This window comes from Notamacropus eugenii, chromosome 3, assembly GCF_028372415.1.
Source record: "Notamacropus eugenii isolate mMacEug1 chromosome 3, mMacEug1.pri_v2, whole genome shotgun sequence".
Classification (NCBI taxonomy): Eukaryota; Metazoa; Chordata; class Mammalia; order Diprotodontia; family Macropodidae; genus Notamacropus; species Notamacropus eugenii.
In genome coordinates, this window is record NC_092874.1 from 367551426 (window position 1) to 367568937 (window position 17512).

At 36.4% G+C, this 17512-nt stretch overlaps 1 long non-coding RNA gene and 1 pseudogene across 2 annotated transcripts in view; one reads left to right on the plus strand and one right to left on the minus strand.

Annotated features, from left to right (window-relative positions):
* Positions 1-17512, minus strand: part of LOC140496950 (uncharacterized) — a 59684-nt gene that overhangs the window by 11211 nt on the left and 30961 nt on the right. The gene's annotated exons all lie outside the window — the stretch shown is intronic.
* On the plus strand, positions 7216-11203 carry LOC140531148 (NADH dehydrogenase [ubiquinone] 1 alpha subcomplex assembly factor 4 pseudogene; annotated as a pseudogene).

The following is a 17512-nucleotide window of genomic DNA, read 5'->3' on the forward strand; positions in this document are numbered from 1 at the left end:
TGAACAAATAAGTCATTTTGACTATTACAAAAACCAAAATTAACTACAAAGTACATATGAAGGAAAATACTGTCTAGATCCAGAGAAAGGATAGATAAATAGAAGTAAGGTCAAAATGATTTTACATATGTATATGTGTGTACGTATATATGTATGTATGCATGTATACACACATTTGTGTCTAATGGTAGTCATCTCTTGAGGGAAAGAAAAAAGAAATATACATGATAACATTATTACATATTTAAAAGAAATGACAAGTGGTACATAACAGATCTGCAGTTTCATGTGCAAACATCTTTATTTATTATATAGTTGTGTAAATGCTTATTTTATTCCACAAATTAAAAATAAAATGGATTAATTTAAAGTAGCATAATTCAGATAGATCCTTTGTGTGCTATGATGGGTAGATTCCCAAATATTTTATACATTCTGTAGTTACTTTGAGTGGAATTTCTCTTTCTATCTATTCCTACTGGATTTTGAAGCTGATTTACAGAAAAGTTAATGTTTTTTGCACACAGCTCCTCTTGGTAAAAATCAGTATTTAGTCATTGTTGTGTATTTCCTTTCACTATATTGATCCCAGTCTTCTTATTCTGATCAGTACCTCATTCTCATTTCCTTAATGGTTATCCTCTCTTTTTCTCTCTCTCTCCCTTTCTCTATTTCCCTTTCCATTTTCTCTCTCTGTCTCTCTCTGTCTCTCTGTCTCTCTGTCTCTCTCTCTGTCTCTCTCTCTCTCTCTCTCTCTCATCTATCTATTTATCTGTGTATCTATCTTTGTGTGTATATACACAGAAATTTAATTTCAATATATATTATGAAAATTTGAAAAAAGTTACAGATGTAATAATTATAAACTCATGTGAGTGGATTCAATTCTACTCAATTTTTAAAAAGAGAGAGGAGGAACTGATAACACAAATAAATTTACTGAATACAAGGTCTGTAAAGGGAAAATGAGGATTTGGAACAGAGCCTAGTATATACTGGATGATGAAAAAATGGGAGATGTAATCATGATTTCAGACAAAGCAATAATGTCAAGTGAAACAAGTAAGAAACTACATTTTGTTTAAAGGTAACACAGACAATGGAAAAATAGCAGTAATAAATGTCTGTGTATCAAACAGCATAGTGTCTACAATCTTTATGGTAGCAATTATCAAAGTGGATGCCCATCAATTGCAGGATGGCTGAAAAGCATAGTATAGGAATGTAGTAAAATATAATTTTGTAGTGTTACATGATGAATATAATTTAGAGTAGGAACACAGCACTGATAAGAACTGGGGTGGAGTGAAATTAGCCAAAACCAAAGAACAATGTATATAATAATGACCACTTAAATGGAAAAATCACAAACAGAAGCCAAACTCCGTGCATTTGAAAAACCAGTTATGATCCTGGAGAAGAGACCATGAAATATACTACCCACCTCATGCCAGTGGGTCAGTGAACTATTCAAACATCATGATGTATGTATATACACACATATATGTATGTGTATATACGTAAGTATATACACATATATATGGTAGCATTTTTAAGTTATTTTTCTTTGTTATAGTAGAAGATTTCAATTCTAGAGAGATAGGGAGGGATTCTTATTTATTGGTGTTTTTTGTTCAGAAATGACTATGATATGAAAGCACATAAGCTACCAAAAATGTTATTATTATTACAGAAAAAAGAGTAGTGTCAAAGATTGGATAGGACCATGATTCATGGTAGTTAACATTATCAGATAAGAGTGAGAAGGCAAAGGGTCTCACACATTTTGCTTCTTTTTCTTATCAAGAAGAATCTTTAGACTGAAAGAGGGGAACCAATTATGGCCAACAGAGAGTCAATTAATAAGGTAAATAAGTATATGATAAGGTAGAACCTATTGGCATCTAACTGCCATTGATGAGTACAAGTTAACATGTCAAGTGAAACTACATTCTTTGGCATGGAAAGAACTGATAGTTGTTAGGGTTGAGTGGCTGTCAGTGATCTTCAAAAGCTCTTAGAGTCTAGAACAGTACTCGGAGAAAAGTAAGTGCTATCTCGGTCATCAAAAAAGGGAAAAAAACAATGAAGTCCAAGTAGTGTATACAAGTGAACTTGAATTTGACAGGGGCAAAATTTTAGATATTATCAAAGGAATGCTTAATGTCTATCTAGCAAAGGAAGTGGTAATCACATATAATGTGGTTTCATCCATAATTGTCAGATTGACCTTTTTTCATTTTTAGATAGCATTTTTAAATTAGGTCAGAGAATAAGTAGCTATAATTTGCTTATATTATAGCAATCATGAGCAGAAATAGCTCATGCTTTTCTTGTGAAGAAGATATCCTAGTAAACATTAGAGAAATTATCTCACACTTTTCTTGTGGAGAAGATTGAGAGATTCTCTCTAGATGAGATTATATTTAGGTTAATTCAGAACTGTTTAATTGTTCAGATGCATCATTTTGGAAGGATGTACCCAGTGGAAGGCCCAGGCATCTGTCCTTGACCTTATGCTATTAATAGTCTCATCAATGTTTGCATAAAGACATGAATAACAAAAATATCTAATTTGCAAATGGCCCAAAACTGGGACTGGGCGGGAGACCTGGAATAAAAGTAATTCTTATAACAACTGATCCCTAAGGTTAGAACATTAGGAAGAATAAGAAGCAATTTAATAGGGAGCAAATATAAAAGCTTTCACATACATTCAAAAACTTACCCACACATGTACAGTAATATGGAAAGGAATGCTAGAAAGCATCATATTTGGAAAAAGTAGAGATATTAGTAGGTTGCAAGCTAATACTAAACAACTTTGTAATTTGACAAACAAGGACATTAATACAATCTCAAGTTTCACTAAAATAAACTTATTTTGTTCTATTCTGAGCCTTATATTTTAGGAATAATTCTGGTAAGCTGGGGAAAATCCAGAAGACAAATAGGATGATGAAGGGTTTCACATTCATAATAGCTAACATTTATATAGCACTTACAATAGACAAGGCACATGTAGTAACATGTTTTATAATTATTATTTCAATTAGTCCTTACAAGAACCCTGGGAGGCAGGTACTAGTTTTATTGACATCCACATTTTACAGATGAGGAAATTAAGGCAAACAGAGGTTAAATGACTTCTCCAGTCATAAATCTAGTACGTAGATGGATTTGAACTCAGGCCTTCCTCATTAAAGGCACTGTACCACTTATCTACCTCTTTCATGCAATATGCATATTGCTTACAGGAAATGGAGTTGTTTAACCTGGAGGAAACATGTTGCAAACATAAACACATGCACACATACACATATGTACATACATACATACATACATACATATGAGCTCATCTGCATTCAGCTTGGAAACTCTGAATTTCTTCAAGTTCTCAACTTCTTTAAGCGGGAGATTTCTGCCCCAGGCCTTCCCACCCTACCTCCTCAACTGCCACTGCAATGCCTTCCTTCTCTAAGGTCACCTTGTGGCTAACTTGTATGAATATTTTATGTAACTATATATGCAGAGATTATCTCCCCTACCTCTCCCTTATATAAATTGCTTGAGGGGAGGGACTGTTGGAAACACCAGTGTTTAGCAGTTATTGTTGTGACTTGTAAGGTCAATTAAATGACAATAAGGTAATTTTTTCAAGGGAAGTCACTAGTAAGCAGGAGATGGAGAAATACCTCATGTAGAAGAAGGTAGTGATTAATCTATGCTTTGAAGGAAAGTTGGGAAACTGAGGGACAGAGAAGTGGAGGTAAGGCATTTAGGCATTCACATTTTAGCTTGTGCAAAAGCATGAAGAGGGCAAATGGAGACTGATACAACTGACCATGCGATGTGCAGGGGGAGAACAGAAGGGCTTGATTCACCTCAATTTCCTTGACTCTGCAGAACTCCTTCTACCATGTCAAAATGTTTCCCCTATAACTTAATATTTCCATAAATGGGATTTAAGAAAAAAATTTCCTCAAATAAACAATTTTGGAAGACTGGTATAGAAGAGATCCATAATCACACTAGCAACAGATAAGAGTATTTTGTTTTGTTTTGTTTTCCCAGAAACATTACTTGCCTTTCTCTACACTCTCTCAGCAACCTAGTCAACTGCCAAAGATTTCATTATCATCTCTATACAAATAATTTCAACATCTACATATTTAGCCCTAGTTTCCCTCTTAAGTTTTATTCCCACACCATCAACTACCTATTGAACATTTCAAATTGGATGTCCTATAGGTACCTCTAATACATGTCCAAAATAGAACATTTTTTCCCATCTTTGGAACTTCCTTATTATTATTATTGACTGTACCACTATGTTCTGCAACCTTAGAAACATTTTTGATTCCTCATTCTTTCTCAATCCATATATCCAGTCAATTGGCAAGTCTTCTCAATTCCATATCCATATTTCTGCACCTTTTTCCCCCAATCACAGTCACCATTTGTCATGTATTCACCACCTTTTTTTTTTTTCTGGACTATTAGATAAGGGTCCTAAGAGGTCTCCGTACTTTAAATGTCTCCTCTTTTTAATCCATCTTCCACATAACTACCAGAGTTATACTTTGGTATAACCATGCCATTTCCCTGCTTAATTAATTTGAGAGATTCCCTATTTCCTGAAGAGCAAATGGAATTCTTCTGTTTGGTCTTTAGAGAGTTTCAAAAGTTGGCTTCAATTTACCTTTCTAAGCTAATTATAAACTAGCCTCCTTCACTCACTTTATGATCTAGACAAACTGGCCCTTCTGTTCTTTGCAGATTCTACTGCATCTCCATTTTTGTGCTTTTTCATAAATTGTTCCCCATACCTGGAGAGTCATCTTTTCCTCATCTTTACCTCCTAGTGTATCTAATTTTTGACAAAGTTCAGCTCAACTGCCCCCCTATGCATAAGGCCTTTCCTAATCTTCCTCCCTCACTTAGCATTAAAATTTTATATATGTACTATGTATATATATATATATAGCATGAAACACATGATCTATAAATATTCTACAGTCACCAACTAGATTATTCCAACTTGGTTTCCCAGAGGGAACTCATTTAGAGGGGGAGTTTTCTAGTTCTATAGCACATGAATACCTGCCACAGTTGGGAGTTTGTGAGCTATGATACTAATTGGGAGGATATCAATTGATATTAATTTTCTAGATAGACTTAATTCGATTTTATAAACAAGTATTTACTAAGTGGTGTAGTAAGAAAAATTGATACAAAGAATTCTCTCCACCAAAAATGTCTGTGGTATATTATTCAAAGAGTAAACAGAGTCCACAATAAAGTTGGCTCAAACTTAGGGCTCATAGGCTGCAAACTCACAGTTCCTCAAAGTCACTTTGCTAGAAGTCCTTTTCTTCCCTTCAAAGAAACCTATTGAACATCCCCTTAGGCACTATGTAGTTTTCAGCCTGCTGCCTCAGGGAAAGGTTGCTGCTCTCAGGGTCACAAAGAGTCTGACTCAACTGAAATGACTGAACAATAAGTTACATGCCAAGTTTCTTATGGAATCTTAGAGTTGTCTTTCCTCGGTGTTGTGTAGTTTGTCCTTGATTCTGTGATGAACACTAAAAAGATTTCCACAAGATGTTTCAGTTTCAAGGCAGTATAAGATAACAAGCACCACTAACCAATCAGCAGTCAGGGGAAGAAGCTAGCCTAACCACAAAGTGCTTGATAAAGAGGATCGGGCTTGAAACTAGTTTTAATCGGCTGGAGTCAATGACTGGTAGGAAGCCTTTCTTCATTACACATGTTTAATAAAGTCATTGCATATTAACTGACACTGGCAGGGATATTTAATAAATGACATTTAACTGACTGTTTGAGTATCTTCTAGGAAGAATGACAATTTCTGTGACCCTGAAACATTCATAAGTTCATCCTCTAGTGGAATTAGGGACAGAGGCTCAGCTGCTCACATTTAACAAATAATTCCCTCTCAGAGGATTGGCTAGAGCTGTATTTTACTAAGCTTCCAGATAGTATAATACTGGGTTCTCAACTTGCTTCCTATTTTATAGAAGAATCATAGGTTTTGAAAGGGTATAAATTAATTTAGTGTCTTTGATTTATTAATTCAGTAGAGATTGTGGAAGTTAGGTGGTGCAGTAGATAGATCACCAGTCCTGGAGTCAGAAAGAGCTGAATTTAGATCCCACCTCAGAAACTTTACAAGTTGTGTAACCCTGGGCAAGTCAGTTACCCCTATTTGCCTCAGTTTCCTTATCTGTAAAATGAACTAGAGAAGTGTAAAGGTAATTTAAATGGGAAGATTTTTCCCATTCATTAAAAGGCCCTTATGACTGCCCGGGTCACATGGAAGCCTGAGTCACAAGAAACTAAGTCACATGGAACAGGAAGGGGTGGATCAAGAAGGGTGGAATAGGAAGAGGTGGAGCTAAAGCAAAGCTGTGAGTAAATTGGTGAGAGGCTCATGAGGGTTTGTTTGTGAGAAGGCCCCAGCAAGTGGGGGGTGGAGGGGAAGGCTTGGGAATGTCTTTGTCCCCTGCAGGGATAATTTGTATTGACTTCTTTGCTACCATGGCTGATTTGGCATTCTGGTTTGAGGATTTGGCTTTCTGATATCTGAATAAATGTTTTTTCTTCTGCCTTCTATATGCAAATTCTGTTATACTTTGGAATTCTGGACCAGACCAGCATATTCATAGTTACCCTTGGCACTATGAATATTGCCTGGGTGATACTTTTGGCATCACAAATAGGATTTCAGGGTATAAAATCTCTATTTGGACACAGAAAAGATTTAGAGGAAGAAATGGATACCCCAGGATGGGAGGATTTACCATATTCCTACCTAGCAATGGAATGGGCTCAAAAGCATAGGACCGTGTGAAAACTGGGAACCTGGAGACTTGGAAAGGTGTTTGTAAGGAATACCAATAAGAACAGGGAAAGAGCTGGCAGGGGTATGCAGGAGAGGCTGGATTTCATTAACAAGTTATTGTATTGTGCATGAAAGCAGAGATGTGCTGCTAAAGGAAAAAATTCAAATGGAAAAAGAGTTAGCTAGTTTGCACAGCAATTGTCATCATTCGGGCTCTCCTTTAAAACAGAAAGTTTTGCGGGGGAGGTTTTAGGTGGAAGAAAAGGCTGTTCATTTAGCTAGGAAGAAGCAGAAGAACAGCAAAAGAAGTGTGTATACAATCTTTGCACAGACTCAGCCTAGTTGCCATGATGGCGAGTGCCAGGAGAGTGCATGGGCAGAAAACGTAACTAAGTCAGAGTTGGAAAATGAAGCAATGTTGCAAGTGGAGACTTCCAAGGCTAAAACTCTCCCCATACTAAAGTGAAAACAAGAGAATCAAGTAGAGAACACAGTGCTTAGGGAGATAATTGAGGATTTTACTCCATAGGAGGTCAAAGCTATTTTGAGTCAGTTCACCCAAAGGATGGGAGAATCATTAATATCTTGGATGGTGAGAATCAGTGATGACAGAGCTGGAGGGGTACTGATAGATGGCATGGATTGCTTGAAATGCATAGGTATGTCAGAATCTTTGTGTACAGCAAACCTTTAGAGATTACAATATGTAAGGAGGTAACAATATGACTAATCTGTCAGATTTGGCTGCAGAAGGATGCAGTAAGTAGTATCCTACTGTTTCTATGTGGCTTAGTGGAGATAGACCATGGTATTCATTTAGGGACTGTATAAGAAAATACGCCTGTAGCTAGAATGATGACCCCCAAACTGCAAATTAGAAAATAGTAAACAAGAGTGAATGAGGCTATGATAGAATCTGGAAGCATGGCTGACCTTATATCTATCCTGCTTCTGGTTACTGTCTCCTTGTTTCTTTCTGTTTTTTTCTGTTCTCCTTGTTTGTCAGATTTGTTTTCTGCAGACTTAGTACCCTCCACCTGCAGATGCCTGATCACTTAAGCTGGATATCACCCCCTGTCCATGACTGTGATTTGTCACCCCTAGACTCAGTGTCAACCAAGCTATGGATGCCAGCTAAAGAACTGACCCCTCGAATGGGACCTCTTGGAGCAGGGACAGCTCTGTGTCTAATCTCAGCAGGAAATAGCTATAGAAGAAGAGACCTTCACCCTTTACCCCATGATTTTAGGCCCCATTTATTCAAGGGGGGAATAATGGGGTACTTGTGCTCAAGCCCCACCCTAAGATATTGTTTTATGTGCTTATATTTTGTGATCCCTGTTTCATTGTTGTAAAATTCTATTGGCACCAGTTGCCCAAGATATTGTTTTATATGCTTATTTTCTGGTTTTCCTGTTAAAGTTCTGTTATTCCTGTTAAAGTTCTGTTGAAACCAGTTGCCCCACCAACCTATGTAATGAATATCAAAAATCTTGGGGCCACCTGTAATGGTCATTTAAATGTGAAGATCTTTTCCCTTAATTAATAGGCCTATGTGACCTACTCAGCATATGGATGCTTGAGCCATATGAGTCTAAGTCACATAGAACAGGAAGGGGTAGAGCAGGAGGGTTGGAGCAGGAAGGGTGGAACAAGAAGAGACAGAGCTAGAGCTAAGATGAGAGGAAATTGGTGAGAGCAATCAGAACCGAGGGAGAGAAAGGAGCAGAGAGCTAAGGTCATGAGTGTTTGTTCGTTTGTGGGGATGCCCTAGCATAGGGAAGACTTAGAGATAGTGTTGTCCTCTGCATTGTTATTGTGCATAGATTTTTGTTACTATGATGGATTTGGCTTTATGGTGTCTGAATAAATGTTTTGGTTCTGTCTTCCGTGTAGAGAGTCTGTTTTATTTCCCAGTTCAGAATTGTGCCAGTATATTCATGGTTGCTGTGGGAGCTTTGAATGTCACATTGGCTCTACCAGAAGGAAATGGCAAATCAATCCAATGTTTTTTCCAAGAAAATTCCAAATCGAATCATGAAGAGTTGAATATGACTGAAATAACTGAACAAGAATAAGAGATCTTCTGATAAGATTTGTTCACAAAAGTCTTGAATAAGAGATTCAAATATCTACAACATCATAGAAAAGGAAAGACTTAAGAAAGAAGAAGAATTAAATTCTTGAAAAAGAGCTCTTTTGATGACTATGTTGAATCATTGAAGAAAACACAGAGAAATCTGGATAACTTTTACGTAATCTAGGAAAGTGGTTTAAAAAGGGGGACATGGAAGAAAGGAGAGAAAAAAGGAAGAAAAGAGAAACAAAAAAGTAAAGGGAGACAAAAATAGGAACAGTCAGAAATAAAGTAACAATACATACCTTAGAAAAGAGAAGGAAAGAGGGTGAAAGAATGTATTAGTTCTTAAAATTATGGTGTTATAGGACACTAAAATTAAAATATCAACATTATAAGTTGAACTAGAGAGTGGAAGTCTCCATTCTTCTGTGGGCATAACAAAGAAAAGATAATCACAGTGGCAGAAATATAATAAAATGATTTGGGGAGAGGTAGAAGAGGATGATTTGAGTGAGATAGTAGAATTGGGAATGTTGTTGACTCAGGAAAGACAATATTTAACTATGATCAGTTGGGAAGGGAAGACTTCTCCATTTTAAAAGGTATTTGTTTATTATTTATTCTTTTATCTAATTATTTAGGAAGTCATTGCTTATCTCTATGCTTTGTTTATGTTTCTTTTATTGAATATAGAGTTTTATGGTTTATAGAATATATGTTTTCAACTTTCTACTTTTTTGTGACTCCTTTATGTACTGTATCATGATAATTCTTGTCTCATAAATTGACTCTAGTAGAGTGATTTCTTTCTTACTATTTAATAATAATTTTTGAAGCAATGGCACTAATTGTACTTTTGAAGATTTAATCAAATTCTCCTGTGAATCCCTCAGTACCAATTCTCTACCCTCCCCATCTCTCACTTTGGGAGTTCCTTTACAATTAAATCCACTTCTTTTTTCTGAAATTGAATTATTTAAAATATCCATCTGGGGGCTTCTGAAGCTAGTGCATCATGGTTTGAGAGAGAAGGGGACGACTGTGACCCATGCTTTCCAGAACTCCAACCTGGATAACCATTATGAGAGAGAGATCAGCCATCTGCTGCCCCCACATACTCCCCCCCCGCAAGACCCTGATCCTTGAGGAACTCAACTGCCTTCTAGAATTAGAGGAAATAGTTAAAAGAAAACATGACAAGCTTCTCACATTGTTAAATGAAGTATATGTTGAGTCCAAAGATCCTGTTCCACATGTGCCGGTGAAAGATGACAGTTGATGGAGCTCAGACTTCTAAAAGGAAAATATTCCCAAAGGCAAAATTTCTGTGGTGAAAGTTGTCATAATACTTAACAATCGTAACCATTCTTCTGAAACATGGACTTCAGAGAAAATAGCCTAGGAATATTATCTAGAACTGAGAGATGTCAAATCCCTCCTCATGTTTTTCATTTCTTTTGATATGAAGATCTCTGCCAATAACAGAAAGTTACGTCATCTAAGTGAAAGAAGTTATCAGAAGCATTTTCTACCATGCTCCGTATGTGATTCCTTGTCCTATTCTTTGCCTTCCGAATGCACTAAATTATGATGTCATTTGGCTAAGGGAAAAAAATGAAATAAAATATCCATCTGGTCTTCTGTTTGTTTAGTTATTTTTGGTACTTTATATTTTTGAAGATATTCCTCTATTTCTTTTGAATATATACATATGTATGTATATATACGTATGTGTGTGTGTGTGTGTTTGTGTAGAGAGAGAGAGAGAAGGAAGGAAGGAAGGAAGGAAGGAAGGAAGGAAGGAAGGAAGGAAGGAAGGAAGGAAGGAAGGAAGGAAGGAAGGAAGGAAGGAAGGAAGGAAAGAGAGAAGGAAGGAAGGAAGGGAAGAAAGAAGGAAATATAAAACAAACAAAACGAATGCAAAACAATTTTGATTGGAGAAGCAATAAAAAAGTGAAAATAAAAAAATAAAGTCTTGTAACAAGTGAAAATTGAGCTAAGCCTTAAAGGATTAAAATTCTAGGAATCTGGGGAATCCAAGGAACAAGGGCAAAAAAAATGGAGTAATTCAAGCATGGGGAACAGCTTGGGCAAAACAGAGAGATCAGAGATCAAATATTGTGTTAGGCTGGTTTGTCTTGAAGATAGAATATGTGAGGGAAAGATTTGTACCATTAACCTAGAAAGACTGGAGACAGAAAATGAAAACTTTTAATTCCAGATCAATTAACAGTAAGTCAATCAACAAGCATTATTAAACAATTACTATATGCCAGGAATTTTGCTAGGTGCTAAGGATACAAAAAAAAGTCAAAAACACTTTCCCAGACCTCAAGGAGATAAAATTACAATAGAAGAGACTACATGGGAACAATTATGTACTTAAGAGGTATATAAATGAGAGATAATCATATAAGAAGGCACAAGAGGTGAAGGGGAAGCTTCTTAAGGAAGATAAGATTTTTATCTGAGACTTGAAGAAAACCAGGGAAGTCAAGAGGTGAAGGTGAGGAGGGAAAGAAATGCAGATATCATTCTTCCAGTACAAATTCATGAAATCAGGAGATCAAGTGTTGTGTGTTGAAATAGAAGGTAGGCCAAAGTTAGAGTATAGCTGGTGGAGGGGACTAAAGTGCAAGAAAACTGGAAAGGTAGGGGGAAGGGGAATGAGCACTTCCTATTGTATTCCTACTTGTATAACACCTACTAAATGCCAGGCAGTGTGTGAAACAAACATTTTCAAATATTATCTCATCTGATCTTCACAACAACCTTGTTTTTATCATCTCTATTTTATTATTTTTATTTTAGACAATCATTAAAACTTAAATACATAATAAGAAAAGAAAAAGAAACCTTATAAACTTAAATATAAAAGAAAAAAACTGTCATGTGCACAGAAGAACATAGAAGATACAAAATATATAGCAATAACTTATCATTTCAAGAAAGCCTATATATTAAATACTGTGTGTTAAGTTGAAAGCTGTTCACCTTTCCTTGTTTTTCTTCCCTGCTGTATGCTTTTTACTTTGTTCTTTTTTCACCCTTTCTCCCCTGGACCCACCACCCCATATTGATAATACTTTTTGGTTTTAGTATAACCAAGTACCTCTGATTGGTTGCTTGGTTGTTCTTCGAAGAGGACCAAAATGACATCATCGTGATAAAGTCAAGTCTCAGGGTGATATCTTTTGATTCGTGTGTAAATTGGATATAAGTGAGGCAGAGTTGCATGAAGTCATCAAGCCTCACTCTCATCTCCAGAGTCATCATAGTCCAGTGATAGGACAAAATCAAGACAACTGGCAAAGACTAAGGATTTAGTGGATGACCTTGGCGTCTTTGTTGTCTAACCAAGCTCTAAGAATTCCCTATCACCTGCTTCAGCTGCCTTCGTGACTGCTGGAACAAACTCTTCTTATCTGTCCATTCCACCAGGGGAAGTCTTCACGTGCTTGGAATAGACACCTCCCAACTAACCAATGGGTTTGAGACCTCTAGATTACCCTCAACCTGGTTTGGCCCATCTGCCAAAAGTTTACCAGGGTGTGGCTGCTGTGCTTGCTGCAGTTTCTTGGAGCTACAAGTGAGAGTTGGGTGGAACAAGTGGACATCAAAGGTGGAAAGCATACCTGAAAAGGGCTCAGCAGCCATCACACCAAAGATACTGGTTGGGCCTTGGAAGATTTGTAGGAAGGCCCACAATTTTTGTTAATGAGGCACTGGTTCTCAAGGGTTGTATTGCTCTCTGGCTCTAAAAAGTGTATAAAGACTCTGAGGTGCAGTTTTACTTTGGAGCTTACTCCCTGGAAGAGTTTATTTGGCCAGATGAGCCTCTGGGAAGCTGCTAAGGAACCCCTGGATTTGAAAACCCAAATATTGGTGCTTCTCTCTCTGGTAACTATGTATGTATGTAATGGTCAGACAGGTGGATCTGTCTGTTGATTTATGATGTATATGTTGCTTTTGTCAGACAGACATGGAAGCCATGTCTGTTGATCTGAATTTCTCTGACTTTTCTCTGCAGTTCAGGGTGCTGATTTTTTCCCCTGAACTAAGTGAATGATACATGGGCTTGATTAAAATGATTGTTGACCCCTCGAAAGTTGCCTTTCTTTTTATAAATGAAGATCTAAGAATCTGTGATAGTAGGTCCCCTGCATATGTTGGAGTGATTACAATTGAGCATGGATCTCTATATAGGTATTAATATATACATACATGCATAAATATATACTTTTCCTAAGAGATGATAATTCTAATCTTGTTTTTGTTTGTGCATATCTTTTTTCCTATCTCTCCAAACTCTTCTACTTTACTTCTACCTGCTACCTTGCCATCCTATTACTTAACCTACCCCAACTCCAGCAATCTCTCCCTATCCTTCCATTTCCCTAAATCTAAATACCTTCTATACCCCCTTTTAGCCTACTCCCTCACCCTTCCCTCTAATGATCCCTCCTTTATCATCTCCCACCTCCCTATCCCCTTAGAATTTTCTTTTTTAATTTTAGAAGACTTTTATACTCTTCTAGATGTATATGTATTTTCCCCTCTTAAACCCATTGCATGTGAAGATAGGTTTCCAGAATGAACAGGCTTCCTCCTCTAATTCCTTTGTATTGGTTTCTTCCTCTTGTACCTCATTTGCATAAAATAATTACTCTTTTAGCTATTCTTGAACAGTTTTACTTTTTGAAGTCATATCATACTCAGGTCTACCCCAATCTTTCTTATAAGTTACCTAATTCCTAGCAACAATCATAGACATAGGTTTTATACTTTCATACATAAAATGTATTATGTCAAATCTTATACTGAGTTCAAGTTTGTGGGTTTTTTTAAACAGAGTCCTGAAAATCTGGCAGTTTATCAAATGTCCATTTTTTCTATTCAAAATGATGCTGAGCTTTGCTGGGTCATTCCTATTTTATAGTTGAGGAAACTGAGGCAAACAGAAGTTAAGTAACTTGCCCAGGGCCACAAAGCTTGTAAGTATCTTAGGCTGGAATAGAACTCATGTCTTTCTGACTCTAGGTCCATTGCTTTACCCAAAGTGTCATTTAGTTACCTCAAAGGTAGGAACAATCCAGGTAAAAAAGAGTTTATTAGTGTTGGTATCAAAGAACAGACTGCAGAGATTCTTCATGGGGAACAATGTCTCAAGCACCATATGAAACAGAGAAAAGGGCTTCAAACCAGGAGCTGTGCGCAAACCATGAAATGTATCAGATAGACTACAAGTTAAATATTGATGTTGTTTCCCACCTGCTAATTGTACCAGACAATTTTGAGTGTTTCTAGTTACATCCTTTCAGTTTATATTCTGAGTAAAAGTGATAGATTGCAGCTGTTAATTGAATCAACACTTTTTTGCCAAACACTGTTAAAGTGCCTTTAAATAACTAAGTTTTCAGAAAAACAAAACAACTTTCTTTTCTAGTTCTGCCTTTTAAATGGGAGAAATCTAGAAGACTTATCCCATGTAGAGCTATTCACATCAACACATTCATGGCTTATCCCTTCACCCAAACAAGGATACAGACTGACTTTTCTTTTTTTTAAGGTATATGACTGTCCATCTACAGAATTTTGAAATAACATGAAGTGGGAGCTGAGATCATTAAACAAATTCATTTACTTCTTAGTTTAATTAATTGAAAAACCAATAGATCTCCAGTAAGGAAGGAAATTTCTATAAAGCAAAGACAGTGTTTTTTTCTACCTATTCTAACTCTCTGTGCTATAAGGATTTTTTTTTACACTGACATCTATAAGTAATGATGAAATTTAGTGTTTCATGATCACATTAGGGATGGAATACTTGTTACAATTTAAGAAAGGTGACAAGTCCTATCATATAATAAATAGTGATCAAAGATCCTAATATTCCATCTTAAGTGACCGATGAGGTAGTTGCACTCAACTTTATATTTGATGCTGCAGCTTACATATCTTAATGCAATGGACTCAGGAAAGCTCTTATCTTCCAAACACATGCATTGCCTTTATTTAAAAAGATGGCACAGAAATATACTTTGAGGATGATAACCAAGGCCAAGCAACATTCTGATGTTAAAATGCTGCTGACTTGAGTGCTCACAGAAGACTGTTTGAAATAAAAATAAGTGATGAGAGGTTCATCTAAATTGTTCATAGGTGGATAACTGGAGAAGTGGGGGGCCGAGGGTAGGAAGAAAGGTTGGAGAAAGTCTGGCAAAGATTTCATGTTTTTAGAGATGTGAGAATGCATCCCTGTCTTGCATGGGAAAACATGAATGCTGATAATAGCTCTGCATTTTATGGTTTGGAAAACATAAAACTGGGCAGCAGAGATAGGGCTATGTCATTAATCTATTTTCCTATTTTTGATAACCACTAATTTATATGCTTATCTTTAATACAGATTATGAAGTTAATCACTGTGGATTTTAATTCGGTAAAATGAATATACTCTTTTGTTTTCAAGAATGGATCTGGAAGAGATTGGATAGAATTACCAAGATTCAACATTATAAAGTCTCAGAAACCTAGCTATGAAGGTAAAAAGGACCATGGAGATTATTCAGTCCAACACTTTCATTTTATAGATGAGGAAAATGAGACCTAGAGAAGTTAAATCACTGCTTAAGGATTCATAAAACAGAGAAGAGATTTGAACCAAAAGTCTTTCAAATCCAGACTCTTCCAAGTGCTGCCTAAGTTCATGAGACTCTTGGAACATGCTTTAGAGAAGCAGATCTTCATAAAAAGAGCAATGCTAAAAAACGTCAACTAACAGGTGAGTGCTTTCTCTAGATCATCTCCGTTGATGGAGAAAGCTGTTTTGTGGATTATGCATTTCAAAATGTTACAATGCAAAAAAGAAAGAAAAATCAGAAATCATGACCCAACAATTAAGTTGAAAACACTCATTGTGATGGCAAAATGTTTCTGAATTATGAACGTTGATATGAAAATCGCTTCGTTACCTATCTTTGTCCATCTTTTGTAATGAGCCTTGCCAATGGAAGCAATTTTATGAATAACAGTTTCTGACTCAAATGATTTCTTCAAGTTCTAACATAATTAGTTTGGCCGTATATGCAATTTGTCAAGGAAACTTCATTATGGAAAGAGATGGAAAATGTGTGTTCATAAAGCTAAGTGATTGAACATTTTGTCAGTACTGACTAGTCAAATTGGTTAAATGACTCAAGCTCAGAGCATACATTCTATTTCTTGCATAGATAGTTGCATATGTGTGTGTATGCATAAATGTGTATGTGTATATATATATATATGTGTGTGTGTGTGTGTATGTAGATGTATGCATATATATGTATACATATATATGAGTTCTTTCCTAATCTCTCAGCAATTAGCATACTTTGTGCTTTATAAAAATAGGGAGATTAAAGTTTTTCATTAGCTAATGTATAGCACCAAACCTTTTTTAGTGACAGATATATTTAATAAGGATAGGACTATAAGGTAGGTGGGTGGAGAACATTGACCTTGCCCCTTTAACTTACTTTTTGCTCTGTATCAAATTTATTTCCAGCTAAGCCAGAGAGGGACTTGGGAGTACCTAAAAATATTGGTTGTTTTCCTTCACTCTCAAAGAGGACCAAAGTGACATCATTATGTTAGAGTCAAGTTACAATGTGTCTGACTATGGTTGATCAGAACAATATGAGCTCAGAATGCTCTACCATAGGTCTGGCACAAATAGTCCATGTGAACATTTGAGGTAGATTCTCTAAATTTATGCATCTCACATTTCTTTTGAGCTACTTCAATTCTGCTTTGCTCATAGAGTACAGTAACTTCTCTGATGATGGCATGACAGGCTGAATGGTCCTGTGCCAGTGTCTCCCACGTCACACAATCAAATTCCAAGGTTCTTGAGAGAGAACTTCAGAGTGTCCTTGTATCACTTTTTCTGACCACCATGTGAGGACTTGCCTTGTGTGAGTTCTTCACAAAATAGTCTTCTTGACAAGCATATGTTTGACATTCAAACAGTACATCCAGCTCATCAGAATTGAACTCTTTGCAGTGGAGATTTAATGCTTGGCTGTTTTAGTTCAAGAAAGGATCTTGGTATCTGGTATCTTATCCTGCCAAGTGATCTTCAGGCTCCTTTCATGTAGCAAAGTACCTGGTGCTGAATCTATCCCAGCTGAGAGTTTTAAGGTAGAGGGTTCATTGCTCATATATTAGCTGACTGAAGTTTTCTGAGTTACATGGCAAGATTTGGTTTAAGAAGTTTAAGAACGACTCCATTGTCCCTCTTTACAAAGGTAAAGAAAATAACTAATTCTGTGACAATCACAGTGGGGTCTCTCTCTTAGTCACTGCCATCAAGATTCCTGCCAGAGTCCTCTGTAAAAGAATGATCCTTCACCAGGAAGATGGTTTTAAGGTGGCTTCTGTGTTCCCTTCCATTTGTTAGACTAAGTGATCTAAGTCATTTTGACATTCTGAAATATAGTTCCTTATCTACAGAATCAGTTAATCAATAAACATTTATTAAGTGCCTTCTTCGTGCTACACACTGTTCTACATGTTGGAGATATAAA